Source organism: Littorina saxatilis, linkage group LG8, assembly GCF_037325665.1.
Source record: "Littorina saxatilis isolate snail1 linkage group LG8, US_GU_Lsax_2.0, whole genome shotgun sequence".
In the NCBI taxonomy this organism is placed as follows: Eukaryota; Metazoa; Mollusca; class Gastropoda; order Littorinimorpha; family Littorinidae; genus Littorina; species Littorina saxatilis.
The window spans coordinates 46291737-46311736 of NC_090252.1; the positions used below are offsets into that span (position 1 = coordinate 46291737).

The window sequence follows — 20000 nt, forward strand, 5'->3', positions numbered from 1 at the left end:
GGGAAAGGGGAAGGAGGGCTCGGGGAGGGTTGGGGGGGTGTTGTGATAGAATTTTCTCTTCAACTTTGCAATCAATAGTTTTAAAGTAATGGAGCGTTGACTTTGCATGCACTTGTTTGATTAGTCTGGTGTGTAGTGTTGTGACTGACTGGCTGGCTGTCTGTCTGTCTGTCTGTCTGTCTGGCTGGCTGTCTTTCTGTCTGTCTGTTTGTCTGTGTTGTCGTATGGAACGCAGAAACATGTGATTGAAATTTGTTTTGAGTTTGTATTCGTAGAGGAAATCATGGACGTTTTGAAAAATGTTTTATCCCAAAGTGAGTATCGTTATTATGCTTGCACACACACACACACACACACACACAAACGCACGCGCACGCACTCACGCACGCACGCACGCACCCATACACACACACACATACGAACGCACGCACGCACGCACGCAAGTATATATATTGCACGCACAAACTTCTTTCAATAGCCACACTATACACAGAAATGCAGAATGAAAAAGAATCGCACGTGCACCCAGGTCGGCCAGCAACGAATCGTGGAAAGGACAAAAAGCGACGCAGAAGACGACATAAAAGATAAACGACTTTCTCTCAATGCTTGCGTGTAGTGGACATTCTGAAATGCCATACCAATCTTCAACATTCTGGTAGCAGCAGCATATATATCAATAACGAAAGAGAGAGAGAGAGAGAGAGAGAGAGAGAGAGAGAGAGAGAGAGAGAGAGAGAGAGAGAGAGAGAGAGAGAGAGAGAGAGAGAGAGAGAGAGAGAGAGAGAGGGGAAAACAAAGAGAATAAAACAAAAGCCACACTGTCTTCCAGCCTTTTTGGAGCAACGAAAATTGCTCGCAAGCGCGAGCCCCTTTTTGCTCTCTCTGTGTCTGTCTGTCTGTCTGTCTGTCTGTCTGTCTGTCTGTCTGTCTGTCTCTCTCTCTCTCTCTCTCTCTCTCTCTCTCTTTTTTTCTTCTCTGTTGTGTTCTGGTAGCAACACAAGAAAAGGAAAACACGTTCGCGTGCTTTGGCCGCTTTGGCGTGCCATACTCCTCCTCAGTGCTCGTGCAGCAAACAGCACGAGAGATGTCATTACGGATCGCTGGTGACACAGGAAATGGATTGCCGATCGCAGTCCGCTTCTTTGACCCAATGGTCTCGTTCACTCCTCATCGCTCGGGTGCATTCCTCCTATTTCTGCCTTCCCACCAATCCCCCCCCCCCCCCCCGAACACCCACACTCACACATGTGCCTATAATGTGTCGTTCATCTAGCAACCCCTTACACTGCTGCCATCTTCTGATCCATTAATTGCAAAATTAGACAAATCCACCTCTCTCTCTCTCTCTCTGTCTCTCTCTCTCTCCGCTCTCTCCGCTCTCTCTCTCTGTCTCTCTCTCTCTCACTCACTCTCTCTCGCTCTCTCTCTCTCTCACTCTCTCTCTCTCGCTCGCTCTCTCTCTCTCTCTCTCTCACACTCTCTCTCGCTCTCTCGCTCTCTCTCTGTCTCTCTGTCTCTCTCTCTCACTCTCTCTCTCGCTCGCTCTCTCTCTCTCTCTCTCTCTCTCACTCGCTCGCTCGCTCTCTCTCTCTCGCTCTCTCTCTCTCTCTCTCTCTCTCTCTCTCTCTCTCTCTCTCTCTCTCTCTCTGTAAAGAACTGGTCGCAGGACCACCCCCCCCCCCATCCCCGCACAATATCACTTTTTCTTTCTCCTTACTGTTTGTCAGCTTGACAATTCACAGCGCAGGTATCCATGTAACACGGTAAATGCAACCTTACAACTATAGTATACTATCCATAGAACAGAGAGAGAGAGAGAGAGAGAGAGAGAGAGAGAGAGAGAGAGAGAGAGAGAGAGAGAGAGAGAGAGAGAGAGGGAGAGATTGATTGATTGAGTAAACTTTATTACAGAAGGATGGAGATTTTAGGCGTTGCCAGAGAGAGAGAGAGAGAGAGAGAGAGAGAGAGAGAGAGAGAGAGAGAGAGAGAGAGAGAGAGATGGAATTGAATTGAATTGAATTGAATTGAAATGTATTTTTCGGGAGAGAGAGAGAGAGGGGGGGGGGGGGAGGGATCAACATCTATCTATATACATCCAAGTCCAGAAATCACGCCCAAGGCCAGTAAAAACATAGACGTGCGTTCAACCCGTCAACCACATTCGATGAAAGGGGGACCCGGTGAAGTCTTTTGGGCTAAAAGCGAAGCAATGGAAGTGGAGCAAGGGCAATGCTATGCAAAATCGAAAGCTTTCCCCCCAGTCGTTTTTGGTCCCAAAAAAAGAGAGAGGGGTAGTTCTTCTTCTTATTCTTCTTCTTCTTCTTCTTCAGCGTCCGATGCAAGATCGCTTGGTAATAGTAACCATTCAATACCAGAACAGTGCTGCGCAAACCTCGAGACTATCCCCGTTTTTTGGCCAAGATCAAAAAGAGAGGGGTAAAGAGTACTCTGACAAGATCGCTTAGTAATACTACCCAGTCAATATAACGACAGGGCTGTGCAAACTTCAAGACTATCTCCCTTCAGACGGAACGAAGAAGGGAGACTACCTTTTGGCACAAGCACGACAAAGCAAACGTACATGTATGTACCTTACGTCCCCAAGAGGAAGAGATCGGATAGTAGCTAGTCAAGGTTACGACACTGCTCGCAAAACTTCAAGAGCCATTTTCTATTCTACCCCGCTCTGCTGCTCCAGAGACGAAGGAGAAGGAGAGGGGTAGGGGGTGGTACTTTTGGCAGACAAGTAACGCAAAACAAACGTGCATACATGTACGCCGCGCCGCCATATCCAAGGAAGATAACTCTCATTGATGGCCGGATCAAACAGTGTATGTACGTGGCGCGAATTCGCTCGTGACTGACGGGAATCTCGGCCAAAGTCAATTCTAGAACCGACAGCGTCTTTGGACACTGTTGCCCTCTGCCCGCTTCCTGTCTGAAGCGACTATCCAACTAGAAGAAGTCCAACAGACTTGAGCAACTTTCCGATGCGGAGGGATGACATGACCTACTTTATGCTAATCCTAGCCAATTTAGATCACTCCCTTCCAAACTCTGATACTTACTTCCCTTTTGCAACGTCTTCTCCGCCCTCCCTCTCCCCTGTCCTGCCTTTATTCCTCGCTCCCCTACCCAAGAAAGGCTACCCCCGCTCACGTCTCCCCCCCCCCTCCCCATCACCCCCATCTTCTTCTACCCGGTGGTAATCTTCATCGGTTACTAACCTCTGCTTCCCAGTGGGAGGACCAGGAGCTGTTGAAAGCGTTGAGTATAGTCGTGGACACATTTTTGAGCGTGGACATTTCTGCTTTCCGTCCTTCGTAAGAGAAAACGAGTTAGATAATTATATGTCTTCTGTGCTGGGGAAAAACTTGGACAAGGGGCTGGTAAGGTAGAGACTCAGACTCAGACTCAGACTCAGAACTTTATTACAAAAGGATAAAGATTTTAGGCAAAGCCTATTCTTCCAACCTGTCCTTTATACAACACATAAAGACAGACGCACATAAAAAATATAAATTCAATCATATAAAATACAGAAATACATTGTATGGAATGCAACACTATGTGCATTTAAGGAATTTCATAAGGAGAACTGAAAAATTACAAAATTACATTGACATAGTTAAACCTTTCATTTGGGAATAAAGTTGCTCCGATCAGCTACACATCCGTTGACACTAGTACAAAATGTTTAACAATATAACAATCGAACAAGACATTTCATTCACGAATGATGTGTGAACGTGACTGTCTCTTAAACATTTTCACTGAAGTTGCATTTCTTATCTGTTGGGGGAAGGAGTTCCAGAGAAACGCTCCCGAGAAGGCTAAGCTCGATTTGTAGAGGCCTATGCGAGATATAGGAGGGATGATTTTTTGGGACCCAGAGAAACAGAGCAAGAGATAGAGAGGCCTTGGGGATGACGTTGCGGGATGGGAAAAGGGGGCGAATCCCTCTGTAGCCCATGAAAAGACCCGACAGGGTTATTTCATCGTATTTTTAAACGACAAGATATACATAAAACTGCATTCACTTTTTTAAACACTGTCACTTTCAACCATTCCGCATTGCAAAATTCCAATGGCGACTGTTGCGTCTGACATTGTAAAATGCAATGATATCTCCGCCGTCCGCAATGATAGCTCAGAGGTATCGCGCTCGTCCTTTTTCTTACCTATGTGTTTGAAATCAACTTTTCCCTCAGGGCCTGGTTGGTAATTCTGCTATGACATTGACTAACTGTTCTTGCAAAGAAACCGAATACTTCGATGCTGCACTTCTTTCCCTCATTGTTTGTGAAACCGCAAGCAAAAATCAGTCAGTCGTAATTAATGCCACCAAGCAAGGCCAAGCGTCCTTCAATGCATGGAACTTTGGTAAATGTTGATGTGCTTTTCCCAATCCATTGGTACGCCACAAGCTTACATGAGGTCAGACGTCAGACATTGGACACTAAGAAATCAGTCATAATTACATTCACAAAAGTTAGATCGACTGTTCATCATAATCAATGATCTAAAACAGGAATTTGTTCCTACCCCGAATTCATCTTTCGCCACAAGCCCCTGTGAGGTCAGACTGGGTCTGATCTCCCCCTACACGTTCAGGCGGTATCGGCCACTAAAAGCCGATCGGTCTCCGCTCGGATGTAGAGAATTGTGACACGTGTTAACGACCGGTCGCAATGTTTCACGACCACTTTGCACCCACACCCGCGTCCATTTGACACCCTAACGCCGACACCTGTACTTTGAGACCACTGTTTTGTTGGCCTTTTCCGCGTAGTGACGATCGCGTGGGGGAAAAATCGACTTGTGGCTGCACTTTAAATTAAAAAAAAAAATTTGGAGGGTTGTTTTCGGTGTATTGACGAACTGCTGGGTTTAACAGTTTTTGAATTCATTTCTTTGTCAATTTTCGGTGATAGTTTGGGAATGGTGGGAGGGGGAGGGGGGGGAGGGGGCTGGAGGTTAGAGATTGTTCCCACGTGAAAAGTCGACGTCCGGCACCTCCACTCTCACCCGCAACCCCATCCTCTAATTCAAGTGGCGACCGGTTTTCAGAATTGGTCGATTTGAAATATGCAGCATTCTGAAATGGACCGTTTGCACAATCTTGTTCACAGTTTACTGGCGTATAATATAATGTCGATTTGAAATATGCATTCTGAAATGAAGCGTTTGCTGGTCGATGTGAATGCGTGATATATTGTGTAAAAAATTCCATCTCACACGGCATAAAGCGCTTTGAACTTCGGATAAGGCGCTATATAAATAAAGAGAATAATATAAAGAGAATAATAAATAAAAATACAAAGAGTTCGGTAATTTCCCTGTTTCTGATACAGTAACTAACACGCGGCCACGCAGAACCATGCCTGGGACCGTCGCGATATAACATTCGTGGTTGAAAACGACGTTAAACACCAAATAAAGAAAGAAAGAACCATGACTGGAACATCCACGGTTCCTGCTGTCCTTAACTCATTGTCTCCCAGGTACGGATATATATATCCGTACCCACTCATATATATGGCTCTATCTGACCAGGTACGGATATATATCAGCTCAGACTGTTAGCTTCAGTCGCTTACTGTAACGTCGATCTAACGCCTGCATTCCAGCGTGTTGATACACAGTTACTTCACAGTTACTACAATTCTGAGTGACCTGCTGCAGCACAGCTGGTCTCGGCCCCAAAAAACTTGGTCAACATAGGTGGGGTAGAACGTGTTAATTGAGCCCGAAGGTGACTTCCCGATGACTATACGACAAAATTAACCCTTTCGCTGCCAATCAAAACTTCCTGACTGTCAGGGAATATTGGAGTTCGGGGTGTAATAATTCACAAAAAATTCTAGCTCCAAACTGGCAGTAGGTAGGAAAGTAAAACCTATGTTATTTTTAAAGGAAATTCAACCAAGAATCTGTTTTTAGTATCTAATCATGGAAATAATGCACAAGTGCAGGACGGGTATACCCGTCCTAAGGCAGTCAAGGGGTTAATGTTTGGCCGAAAAATCAGTGCCAAGACTTCGTGTAATGAGCTTCGCGAAGTAGACTTAACGAAGTCGACCAATTCACATCATTATCAGGCTTGAGGTTAAAACCTCCCCAGTTTTGCTCTTTTTCTCTCCCTCTTGTGTGGAAAAAGTTTGATCAATCGATGTGGCTTTTAGCAGCCTTGGAAATGGAAACTGTGGCCCACTCGTCCAGGGACTTCTTTCTTACGTGATGCTGGCTCCTGCTTCTTCCTCCCTCGGCCTTCGTGCCAGACTCAGACATGCAGATAGATGGGCGTCAGTGGCGTTACTGAAGCAAAGAGCGTATAGCCTGGAATATCTTTGACTGAAGCAAAGAGCGTATAGCCTGGAATATCTTTGACTGAAGCAAAGAGCGTATAGCCTGGAATATCTTTGACTGAAGCAAAGAGCGTATAGCCTGGAATATCTTTGACTGAAGCAAAGAGCGTATAGCCTGGAATATCTTTGACTGAAGCAAAGATTCCACAGCTACGTAGGATATTTTCCTGAAGGCAGATGTGCATGTACACAGTCTACAGCGAGACTGTTCAGAAAACCGTACAAAAGAAAACTCTCCATGATTAAAAATCCCACAAACTTACCCAGATGGACGGCTTTGTTCATAATTTAAACCATAAACTTACTTGCTTACTAACTTACTAACTTACTTACTTACTTACTTACTTTACTGCGCATGCCCGTTATGTAGGGCAGCAACGAAGGACCTCCACTCCTGTCTGTTGTTGGCGAGTCTCTGGATGGTCCCCCACGTATGGTTCAGGGTCTTCAGTAAATGTACCGTTCTTGTTTTTTGATTGAAAGAAATAAAGCGCCTAGTAAACCCTCAAAGATTCTCGTCATTACGGCACACATGTGTAACCAATGCAGTTGTCAATAGCAACAGTTTGACCGCGTCCGTTTTGATTTTTTATCTAAAATGAAGACGCTTCAAATGAAAGGTTTGCATTTTGCTTTCGATGTCCAAGTGGACAAACATTGAAGCCCTCAACGAATTTGAGAATACAATAACAATAACAGCACTTTATTGTCCATTAAAATAATTATTACATTAAAACGGAACATTTTCTTTGACACACCAAGCTGTGGCTTAAAAAGTTTTAGGTCGTTTTAGTGCAATTTTGAACTTTTAGAAAAATAATTTTATGTTTTAAACCGCCTGACACTGCTAGGCAATTATTCTTGTTATTATAAGGACAGTAAAATCTCTGAGTTTTAAAGTCTTGAGCCTTGAGCTCAAAAGGAATTTAAGATTTAGATTCCCTCAAGATTAAGTTAAACCCCTCGGCATGAGCCATGATGATTGTTCGTAGTTGTAACGAGAGGGACGGTGTTTGTGTAACCAGGTCTGGTGCTATTGTTGGTGAACAACTCTGTCACCTGCCTGTGTGGACACTAGACTTTGCCCTGATTGATTGATTGTCGATGGAGGGTGGCTTTTTGCCCGCTCGTTCACTGTTGACCGTTAAACGGTGTGGTGGCTGTGTGTGCCTTGCCATTTACACGTCTCGTATGAACGGTTGAGTTCATGGTCGTGATTAGATACGTCTTGTTTTGGGCAAACGAGAAGTGGGAGAATTTGAGAGAGGGAGAGTGGGAGTGTGTGTGAGAGAGAGAGAGAGAGAGAGAGAGAGACAAGACAAGACAAGACAAGACAAAATCTTTATTATCGAGGGTAATAGATAAGCAAGAATATTGCTTTTTTACATCCAGCCCTCGCCCTAATATAGGGTCAACAAGAACAGAAAACAATATAATCAAATAACTATCACATCAAACTTATAATACATTATATATATATATACAGATATAAATTTGTCATGCTGCATTTTAAGTACAATTTCCAATAATAAATATGTCAATTTTTAACATATCTTAATTTAGATCTGCATATTATTATAATTTAGTTTAACATGCACATACATTTTAAATGAATTGTTGAACCATTCAGCACATGTTTAGTTGCATTATGTGCGACATATAATTTTTTTTGAAGCTGTCTGTGTTTGTTTTATGCTTAAGAAAAATAGGAAGTGAGTTCCATAGGACCGCACCTGAATATAGAAGGCTTGATTTGAAAAGGTCAATACGTGGAGTCGGTGTGATGATTTTTAGTCTGTTATAGTTCAAAATAAAATTATCACGTAATGTCTCCGGTGCATATCCTGACATCACTTTATGCATTATAACACCTTTATTATACATTAACCTTTTTTGAAATGGTAATACTTGCAAATTTGTATAATCAGATTCTGAAGGAGTGTGATTTTTTAGCATAATAAGCTTAACTGCTCTTCTGTGAAGACTGGCTAAAGGTTTCAAAACATTAGCACTTGCACAATCCCACACAGTGGATGCATAATCAATATTTGACAAGATGTGATTGTAAAAAAAAAAATCTTTCGCGAGTGGAGATTCAAGAAATGTTTTATTTTTGATAACTGATATATTTTTTGGGAAGCAATCTTACAGATGTAATCAATGTGATCATGCCATGATAAATTATTATCAATCTTTACACCAAGGACTTTGTGGTGAGACACTTCTTCCAATACTTGATTTTTAATATAAAGAGGTGGAATGCTCGATAATAGATTTTGTCGTTTCTGTCTTGTGGTTATTAGCATAAATTTTGTTTTAGTATGGTTAAGAGACATATGGTTTAACTCTGACCAATTCAGGAGTGCATCAATGCTTTCTTGTAGAGTTTTTGATAAATAATTTATGGAATGGTGACTAGAATGAATAGTAGTGTCATCTGCAAACAACTCACAGTTATTATGTATGTACAGTGGTAAATCATTGACATAAATGGAGAACAATAATGGGCCTAAAACAGATCCCTGTGGGACCCCATATTTCAAAGTACTTTCATTTGAATATGATGCATTAGTAAATGTAATTTGTTTTCTATTTAAAAGAAAAGATTTAAGAATATTAATGGTGGTGCATTGCATGCCATATATTGACAATTTCCTAATGAGAAGAGAATGATCAATAACATCGAACGCCTTTGCAAAATCAACAAACAGTGCTGCAGAAAATTTGTTAGAATTTATGTTGGTTAGCCATTGATCAATTAGATTTATAAGAGCTGTATGACATGAGTGCTTTTTGCGAAAACCAGATTGTTTTGGATGGAATAAATTGTTTTTATCAAAATGTGCTAAGGCATGTTTATATATATGTTTTTCCAAGGGTTTTGAAAGTGGTGACAGGATTGAAATAGGCCTGTAATTAGAAGGATCAGAAGGATCACCTGATTTAAACAGAGGGATTACCTTAGCTTGCTTAAATGCTGTTGGAAAATAAGAAGTGGTAATGCATAAGTTGTAAATGTATGTCAAGGTGTCTGTTATTACAGGAGCAGCTGTTTTCAATATTTTACTGTCTATTCTATCTACACCCCGGGTTCCTGTTTGTTTGAGATGAACAAGTGCAAAGTAAACTTCAGACACAGTCATGTGTTGTAGCGGCATTTCTGCCTCTATTCTCTTGGATTTGCAATGATCTATTAAAGTATTTAAATCATTTTCTTGTGTTCTATCAATAGGAATAACTTTTTCTCCCACTGTAGAAAAATGTAAATTAAGTTTATCAGCAGAAATGTTTTTCATGGCAGTTGGGTGTGAATTAGAACGCTTGTTTGTTAATAAATTAATGGCTTTCCAAATTGATTTTGAATCTTGTTTAGATGACACTAGTTCAGTGAAATAGTTTTTCTTTTTAGTTCTTTTTAGGGAACTTACATTATTTCTTTGCCGTTTATATCCTTCAAAATCACCCTTTGCTTTCAAATAATCCCTGTGGTTTGCAGCATCTTCTGTTTCTTGATCAAGCCACTTTGGTTTCTCAATATGTCTAACTCTGTGCGTAATTAATGGTGCATGTTTATCATAAATAGAAATAAAAATATTATACCAATGCTCCAAAGCTTTATCAGGATTCTGAAAGCTATAGACTTCAGAAAGAGGACTGTGAATTAAATCAGAGAGAAAATCATTTTTATTAAAACGCGAGAAACGACGATAAGTTACAGTTTTATGTCCAGCTTTAGGGATTTTAATACCTTTCCTTGACCAGGTAAGACAAACTGGATAATGATCACTGCAGGATAAAATAGGAACGCATGTTTCAATAATATTTTGTTTTTCTGACACATAAATATGATCAATAAGAGTTTTAGAAACAGCCATGACCCTAGTGGGTAACTGAACCATTTGTTGCAAATCAAAGCTATTAATTGTATTATTCCAATTTTTATGTGGCTTCATTAAATCAATATTAAAATCTCCCAAGAGCAAGATTTCTTTTGAATCCAGTGTTGCAGAGTCCATCATAATAGTAAAGTTATCTGCCCAATTTACTCTTTCAGAAGGGTTTCTATAAATAAATCCTAATAGTAAGGGCGGAGATCTTTTCAATTTAACTTCAATCCATATTGATTCAACTCCATGAACCTCAAGATGAGCTAGTCGTTTATATGTAACTGATTCACTTATGTAAACAGTAATGCCTGTTTCATTCGTTTTAACAGGATCATTACGAATAAGAGTATATCCTGGAACAATGATGTCAGAGTCTAACACATTATCTGATAGTCTGGATTCAGAAAAACCAAACATATGAAAACTTTTTCCAGAATTAAAAAGTACATTTGAAACATCAGTCATTTTGTTATATAAATGATTAATATTCAGGTGTCCAATGCGAAGCCCTTCCTTATTCGGCCAAGATGTTTTAGTTGAAGTCATGGTAATGTTTATAATTCCACAGCTTTTTTTCTTTTCCTTTTTTTTCAAATAATGACGAAAAGCAAGTAATGAAAAGTGACTACTTTTTCACAGACTATGCATGCCTGTTGAAAAGTTGCTTGCAATTTGAAAAAAATATAATACAGGTATATAATAACAATAATTATAAATGTTATACTAACAATTCCAAATTCGTAATAATAAAACTGAATGATGTCAGCAACCCAATATTGTCAGACACTATATTTCCAAATCTATATACCACCACATACACAAGGTGAAGATAAACACCACTTAGTCAACACATCAATTCAGTTGAACTCATAAGTTCACTGACAATTGATGAAGAATTAGATAAATTGCTACTAAATTCAAAGAGAATTAAAATGTCAGGAATCCGTTGATCCTTAAATTCAGAAATAGCAGCAACACCGTCATATAATCATATTGATGCACTTACAAATGTAATCAACTCCTTTTGATTACATTGTTAACAATCATATGATAAACAGAGGAAGTGTACGTATTTTGATCTCACAAAAAAAAGATAGCTCAGCCATGAGCATTGTCACAATTCGAAATTCATAATAATCAAACTGAATAATGTCAGCAAATCAATCTTATCATACACTCAATGACCAATAATATACACCATAACGGACACAATGGTGCAAATAAAGACCTCTTATTCTACACATCAGTTCAGTTTCACTCATCATTTGTTTTTCAAATGATGCAGAATTAGATAATTAGCCGTTCATTTCACATATAATTGCAATGTCAGCACTTCGTTGATCCATAAATTCAGAAGTAGCAGCAACACTGTCACATAATCATAATGATGCATTAAAAAAATGTAATCAGATCCTTTTGATTACATTGATAACAAACCATATGATAATAAGCAGTGATGTACGTATTATTTCTCACACAAAAATAGCTCAGCTATCAGCATTGTCACAAGGAGGGAAGTGATTGATTGATAATAATAATGTCAATGTTATATCAGTTGTTCAATCTCTCTCTTTTTCACACACACACACACACACACACACACACACACACACACACACATACTCACACACTCACACACACACACACACACTCACACACACACACTCTCTCTCTCTCACACACACTCACACACACACACACACACACACACACACACACACACACACACACACACACACCATTAACAGATCTAATGTAAGAATTCAGATCTGACAGCGTCAAATTGAATCATAACACTAATGTTTACTTCAAACTAGAGTTTCAAACGCAATGTTCATTGATGCGTAGGCTGAATGATTGTTAACATACGGACTTTTGAAGGATGAGTATGGCAACCAGCGTGTAGAGTGAAGATGTGGATTGTAATTCATAGGGGGAGGAAACCAAGGTGGTAAAGACTGATTATTTGCCCACCAGGCATATTCAGGTGATGTTTCTCTTTGTATTGCCTGACCCACACCTTGGGAGCAACCGGTATGTTTTTGATGTCCAGCCACTGCAAATCCTGGTGGCTGGATATGAAGAGGCGGCGATGGGATTGGCAGAGCTGACGGCATGCTTCTGTTGGCGGACATTGGAGTTGGAAGTAAGGTTACCCTGCCACCGGTTCGTACTGCTGGGCGATGGTTGAGTGAGGGCAAACGAGGCTGACCAGCATATTTAATGTTGCATGCCAGCCTCGCGATTCCTTTGGGACTTGGGTGTATGGAGTCCCAGTACAAAGCCTTTCGTGGTGCTCCACTCTGGGTGGTGAAAGTTTCAGTGTGGTCTGTAAAGACAACTTGTTCACTTTCACACACAGTTTTCAGTGCAACATTGGAGGCAGACACAGTTTTCTTCAGTGGATGGTCTCCCCGAGGAGGCACAATGGAAGATGCATGAATAACTGCCTTTGGGAATACACTTTTCAACAATTTGATTAAACTTGTCCATATGGCCTGTGTTACAACGCTGTTCCAGCAAGTGTTTAATCCTATGTGAAAGACGACGTGTTTCACATTTTGGCAGTGTGGGATGTTCATTAGCCAGTGGATAAGGTCGTTGATGTTAATTCCTGACACACTAATCTTTTGCGTATGACATCTTGGAAAAACAAGTTCAGTTTTCACAGATTTGAGGTTGGAGTCGCCAATCATAACATGGGTAGTTCCATCAAACACTCTTTCCTCTGCTAGTACCTCACGTGGTTTTTTTAGATCCACATTGTTTTCATGTTTGTGTTCATTACCAACACTTCTTTCTTTGTAAGTTTGCTTGGGAGGGTTTTGATTGATGACTTCATCGTTATCAATAAGTTGAGACTCACTGTCCTGTCTTTGACTGTTCAAAGAGTCACTCATCACGATAGCATCACTGTCCCCATCAATGTCTGTCAGCACTGCATACTTATTGAAAGTAGGTACTTCAGCTTTGTGTTGTCGAGGCTGCACACTGTATTCAACTTTATTCATGTCAGCTTCAACAGAGACAATAGAAGTTGAGGAAGAAATCGTAGATGCAGAATGCTCAGCTGGATTGACAGGAGTTTGGACATCTTTTTTCTTTGAAAGTTCTTTTTTTAAATCGCCAACTTGCGATTTTAGATCTGAGTTCATTTTTTTTAATTCAGCAATCTTGTTATTTAATTGTTCCATTCCTTCTTTCATTTCTTCCATTTGTACTTTTTCATTATGTTTCAGGTCAATTTTGATTTGATGTTTTGCACTCTCAATAAATGACAACAGCATATTTGGGGCATCTTTGTACAGCTCCTGTAATTGTTGAGTCTTTTTGTTGAGCGATTTCATCTGCTTTCTAATGGAATTCATTGAATATTGATGAATTCGAGATTTGTGACTAGGTTTGTGACTCTTGAGTTTCGTGATTTGTTCAGAGAGAGAGAGAGAGAGAGAGAGAGAGAGAGAGAGAGAGAGAGAGGCTTTGATGGTTTATTGTCATTAGCTAATTTGTTTGTTTGTTTGTTTGTTTGCTTAACGCCCAGCCGACCACGAAGGGCCATATCAGGGCGGTGCTGCTTTGACATATAACGTGCGCCACACACAAGACAGAAGTCGCAGCACAGGCTTCATGTCTCACCCAGTCACATTATTCTGACACCGGACCAACCAGTCCTAGCACTAACCCCATAATGCCAGACGCCAGGCGGAGCAGCCACTAGATTGCCAATTTTAAAGTCTTAAGATATGACCCGGCCGGGGCTCGAACCCACGACCTCCCGATCACGGGGCGGACGCCTTACCACTAGCTAGGCCAACCGTGCCGGTTCATTAGCTAATGAAAACCTTACAAGGTAACATCAACAATGTCTGCATTAATCATAATAATGGGAAACAATCCATGAGAGAGAGAGAGAGAGAGAGAGAGAGAGAGAGAGAGAGAGAGAGACAGACAGACAGACAGACAGACAGACAGACAGACAGACAGAGAGAGAGAGAGAGAGCATCAGGAACAACAGCACGTTTTGCCCTTTACACTTTTTTTATTGTGAAAGAAAGCACCTATTGCCAAGATGACATTTAAGATAATATCTGACCTTGCACGTGCAAAGATATTTGGTTGTTTGTTTGTTCGTTTGTTTGTTTTGTGTGTGTGTGCGTGCGTGCGTGCGTGCGTGCGTGCGTGCGTGCGTGTCAGTAAAATGTCACTTGCAGGAAGACTGAAGAAGAGCACAGAAAAAGAGCCACAGACTAGATAGCAGACCGTTTCATCGAGAAGATAGGACTAAAATAGAGACGCCTTATCAAAGTAAATAAACTGACTGAAAGACAAACAAAGACAAGGCGAACTGTGCCGATCGTGACACAAATTCATCGACAACAGGGCGTAAAAGACTGTCACTAAATTCGCACAGTAGTGTCTGCCAAAACTGAATCTTGACACCTTACCCCAAAAAATGCAACACTGATGTTCTTCACTGTGCATCCTACTACTATATAAAAATATAAAAAAAACTGGGCGGGGATGTAGCTCAGTCGGTAGCGCGCTGGATTTGTATCCAGTTGGCCGCTGTCAGCGTGAGTTCGTCCCCACGTTCGGCGAGATATTTATTTCTCAGAGTCAACTTTGTGTGCAGACTCTCCTCGGTGTTCGAACACCCCCGTGTGTACACGCAAGCACAAGACCAAGTGCGCACGCAAAAATCCTGTAATCCATGTCAGAGTTCGGTGGGTTATAGAATCACAAAAATACCCAGCATGCTTCCCCCGAAAGCGGCGTATGGCTGCCTAAATGGCGGGGTAAAAACGGTCATACACGTAAAATTCCACTCGTGCAAAAAACACGTAGTGTACGTGGGAGTTTCAGCCCACGAACGCAGAAGAAGAAGAAGAAGACTATAAAATACACAGAGACGCTACGACCTAACCAGACATCTTACTCACAAGAAAACTACTCATTCTCCACCCGGCACCACTGTCCTAATTCAGTGGCCTGGACACCTTCGACAAAAGATTCTCCCCCTAATTCTCCGAGGCTCTCGCGCGCCAAAAACAGCGGACTAATTCTCAAAGCCACGTCTGGAGGCACGATCATGATTTGCTCATCCGCCGGACAGAAAAGAGTCCGGTCTTTCAGAGGTCCGTGGTGCTGTCTGTTTGCTCTGGAACCCCAGGACGCCACCGGTCAATAAGTCGACGGCTTGGGAGACTGTCCATTCAGTGGACAGAAAAACAAGATTTGTTGTGGAGTGGTTCAGTGGTTAAAGCACCACGATGGATCCTCGGGTTGGTAGTGGTGTTGACACAGTCAGAAACTGAAATGACCAAAGTGTTGAATCTGTATGTAAAAGAAGTTTGAAAGCGAACTAGGGCCATGATGTTGCAACCATACATTGTCTTACGTTCACATTCGTTTCTTTTCCTCTCTCTCTCTCACACTGAAATCTGTGAACATGCACTGTTTCTGCCGGAAGAGGAAGCATGTTTGTGACGTGTACGTGAGTGCGTGCGTGCGTGTGTGTGTGTGTGTGCTTATGTGTGTGTGTGTGTGTGTGTGTGTGTGTGCTTATGTGTGTGTGTGTGTGTGTGTGTGTGTGTGTGTGTGTGTGTGTCTGTCTGTCTGTGTGTGTGTCTGTGTCTGTGTTGCTTCTGTACGTTAAAATCGAAGAACACAAATGAACTTGAAAAGCCTTCTTTGAACATGTGTGTAAAAGAACATATTAAATCGACCTTCATCTTCATTAACCGTCCACACAATTACCCCGCAACAGCACGAACATTTTGATTTGTGTGTGTGTGTGTGTGTGTGTGTGTGTGGGGGGGGGGTACATACTACAAAAGTGAAGTTTTGATTATGATGCATGGTGTACTTTTTATAATGTTCTAACATACCGCTCATAATGCAGAGAGTCTTTTGCGAATTTTTAATAATGGAATCTATCAAAACAGTTATTTACCCCAAAACTAGCGTGTGTTTTTTTGTAACTTCTTTTGTCTATAACTTTGCCAGTTTGAAACATGGCAGGCCGTATTCGTAATTCTCCAACCCCCGCGGGTTAGGGGGAAGAATTTACCCGATGCTCCCCAGCATATCGTAAGAGGCGACTAACGGATTCTGTTTCTCTTTTTGGCTCACGTAAGTGTAGCCTATGCGATGCTAACTTTTGTCTGTCTGTGCGTGCGTGCGTGCGTGCGTGCGTGCGTGCGTGCGTGCGTGCGTGCGTGTGTATGTATGTCTGTGGTAGAAACTTTAACATTTGACTGAACACCGAAATACTAATTTTACTTGGTTATTATTCAAGCAACAGCTTCAAAGTATTGAAGCAATGATCAACATTTCGTCGGCACGTATGTAGTTAAAGTTAAAGAAAACGGGTGGTGGATTGGGGTGTTTTTTTTTTTGGGGGGGGGGGGGTAAAAACAGCTAACTGGTTTGTGTCGTGTGTGGTATGTAGACCAGGTCAGGGGTCAAGGTTAGGTCAGATCGCGTGAAGGATTGTGGTATAGATACAGTTATCACCGAGCTGAAGTTCGCCGATTTGGAGAAGACCACTCAAGATTTCACATTGTTCGGTTCCGTAGCTCCAGAAAAATAGATAAAGAAGATACCAAAGGAGATTTCCTACAGGTTAATCTGCACAGCGTGTTTCCAGTGTCTGCGCTAGGAAGCGCTGTCGAAAGCGCAGTGTCGATCTGGCCATCTGGCAGTTGTGTCCCCGTAAGTAGGCTACAGACAGACAGATCTAGATCTAGTGTCTCGCACTCTTGCACCGTGTCACCTATGCTTACTGTGTGTGTGTATGTGTGACGGAGTGATTGAGTTTGTGTTACTGTTTGTCGATTTCTTACGTGAGCCTTGAAGGCTTCGCCTCTTGTTACCCTTGTTAAGTGTTTCTTGTATAGAATATAGTCACTTTTTGTAAAGATTTTAGTCAAGCAGTATGTAAGAAATGTTAAGTCCTTTGTACTGGAAACTTGCATTCTCCCAGTAAGGTAATACATTGTACTACGTTGCAAGCCCCTGGAACAAATTTTTGATTAGTGCTTTTGTGAACAAGAAACAATTGACAAGTGGCTCTATCCCATCTCCCCCCTTTCCCCGTCGTGATATAACCTTCGTGGTTGAATACGACGTTAAACGCCAAATAAAGAAAGAAAGAATTCGTGATTCTCACGACACAAACTTGTCTAGCATGCAAAACGTGCCAAATGATATTATCCCTCTGTAAACGAAGATGGCGCGGAAAAGTGTCTTGATAGTTTGGGAGTTGAAAACGGAGAGGGCCTGGCTCGGAAAGTGGAAACAGTCGCGAATTGGTGTGTCAACGGTCCGTGTTGTCCAAATGTTTGCTTCCGGCATTTTCTGCAGAAAGCTAATTTTGCCGCCCCCCCCCGCTGTGTCACGCTGAAAGGTAAACACTGCATTCCTCCCTCCCTCCTCCTCTTTTGTCATTTGGTCCTCCTGGAGAGACCTGGCTCTCTGTTTCTCTGTCTTTGGCTTTGTCTTTGTCTGTCTCTGTCTGTCTCTGTCTGTCTCTCTCTCTTCACCTATCTCCATCTCTCATCCCCTCTCTTCTCTCCCTCTCTCTGTGCCTCTCTCTGTGTCTCTCTCCCTCTCTCTCTCTCCCCTTCTATCTCTCCCCCTCTCTCTCCCTCTCTGTATCTCTCTCTGTTTCTCTCTGTCTCTCTCTGTGTCTCTCTGTCTCTGTCTCTGTCTCTGTCTCTGTCTCTGTCTCTCTCTCTCTCTCTCTCTCTCTCTCTCTCTCTCTCTCTCTCTCTGTTGAGTTCTCCTTGATTGAAGTCCGGGATTCTCGAGCTCAATCTCTTGTTCCCCCCCTTTGTCTTTTAGTAATGAAGTCCTGACACCCCCCCCCCCCCCCCCCCCCCCCCCCCTCTTCTCACCCCGCTGCTCCCTCTTGAGAGAGAACGAGAGAGAGAAAAGAGTAAAGAGAGAGAGAGAGAAAAGAGAAAAGAGAGAGAGACAGAGAGAGAGAGAGACAGAGAGAGAGAGACAGAGAGAGAGAGAGAGAGAGAGAGAGAGAGAGAGAGAGAGAGAGAGAGAGAGAGAGAGAGAGAGAGAGAAACTCAGACTCAGGCTCAGAACTTTATTACAAAAGGATAAAGGTTTTAGGCAAAGCCTATTCTTCCAACCACTACAGCAGGCAGACAGAAAACAGACCGAAATACAGGATCAGAGTGAGTGCGAGCTCGACTCAGAGAGACGGATTGGGCAGAGTGCACTCTCCCCATTGTTTGTGATAGGAGCGAGTCAAGGATAAGGTTGAGTGGAAATTAATTGAGCGCAGCCATCACTAATTGATAGTCGCACCCTGGATCACTTGGATTGGAAATTGGTTTCGGACCCGGGTCGGAAAGGTTGTCGGGTTGTGTTATGGCTGGCGAGTCACGGCTGTCGTCCGTAAAATATTTATGTTTTTGTCTGTGTCTGGTTTTCTCTCCCGAAAACAGTTGATACTGTTATTGTTATTCTTCTTCTGCTTACTGAAAATAATGACAATGTTTCGGAGAAACTAAACGCTGGATCGGTTTCTGACTGCTGATTTGGACTTCCTTGCTTTACAAGTCCATATCCGTGTCCATGTTTTGGACAAATGTTTCCTTACGCGATTGCCCTGTCGAAGTCAAACCAAGAGCAACATTAGATCTTGGCAATATCCAGGAGAAAACTGTGTTGCAAAAACAAAAAGCAAGTCAAATTGCCATTATGACATAAGCTTAATTATGAGACGAAGGTTTGAGTTCGATTTTTGGTGGGGTAGGCGGTGTGTGTGTGTATGTGTGTATGTATGTGTGTGTGTGTGTGCGTCTGTGCGCGTGTGTGTATGTGTGTGTGAGTGCGTGTGTATGTGTGTGTGTGTGTGTGTGTACACGCGTGTGTGTATGTGCGCGTGCGTGCGTGCGTGTCTTCGTGCGTGCGTGTGTGTGTGTGTGTGTGTGTGTGTGTGTGTGTGTGTGTGTGTGTGTGTGTGTGTTAGGTTTAGAGGCTGTCACTCACATCGGATAAAAAAAATACAACTAAAGCTTACCAAGAATATTTATCAGCCTCGACTTCAACACAGACACACAAAGATGGCTTTGATTTCTACTGTGTGGGTGGAAGCCCGTCAGATCTAGTGGCGTTTACCTGACTCATTGTAAAGTACGCTGCCAAACAGAAATATCCAAGAAATATTGTGAATGCCTCAGAAACACGATTTGACCCACGTCCCAACCCCCTCCCCATTTCATCCACCACTGATCTGAAAATAGATCAGCATTCCCAACACGCTCCATAATTATGGCCATCACCGTGATTCAAAAGGAGCAGACGATAGTTCATTCAACAAGAGCAACAGTCACGCATTATGACGGCTCTAAGGGGGGGGGGGGGGGGGGGGAGTGGGGAGAGGGAGGCAGGCACTCTTGAGACGATGAATTTTCAGTTTATTTGCTCGCACAGAACAGCCAGCAGACTGGGTTTTGCTCTCCGCCATTCACACCGAACGAGAAAATGGTCTGAAAGATCGCCTGGTTGTGCAAACACAGCGAAATGAATGCTCACACACCGAGGCGCTTCAGACACATGTGAAAAGCAGAGTCCTTCCAGTGAAAACAGTTGGGCTCGCCATCTCAGATCTGGCCAAGGTTATAGTTAAATTACATGGGATAAGAACAGCCCTCGTCTTCACTTGGACACATACATGAAATCAACAGACTCTGTGCGTCCTGTGCAGCGTAAGAATTTG

General features: G+C 42.3%; 1 protein-coding gene and 1 long non-coding RNA gene across 2 annotated transcripts in view; both read right to left on the reverse strand.

Moving 5' to 3' along the window:
• The window catches only part of LOC138973686 (uncharacterized), a 188836-nt gene extending 173078 nt beyond the window's left edge, over positions 1–15758 (reverse strand). The window contains exon 1 of the long non-coding RNA XR_011458099.1: positions 14771–15758. This is a non-coding gene — a long non-coding RNA (uncharacterized lncRNA). The remainder of the gene's footprint in view (positions 1–14770) is intronic.
• LOC138973674 (chitin deacetylase 7-like) overlaps positions 1–20000 on the reverse strand; it is a 144258-nt gene that overhangs the window by 52083 nt on the left and 72175 nt on the right. The window lies entirely within an intron of this gene.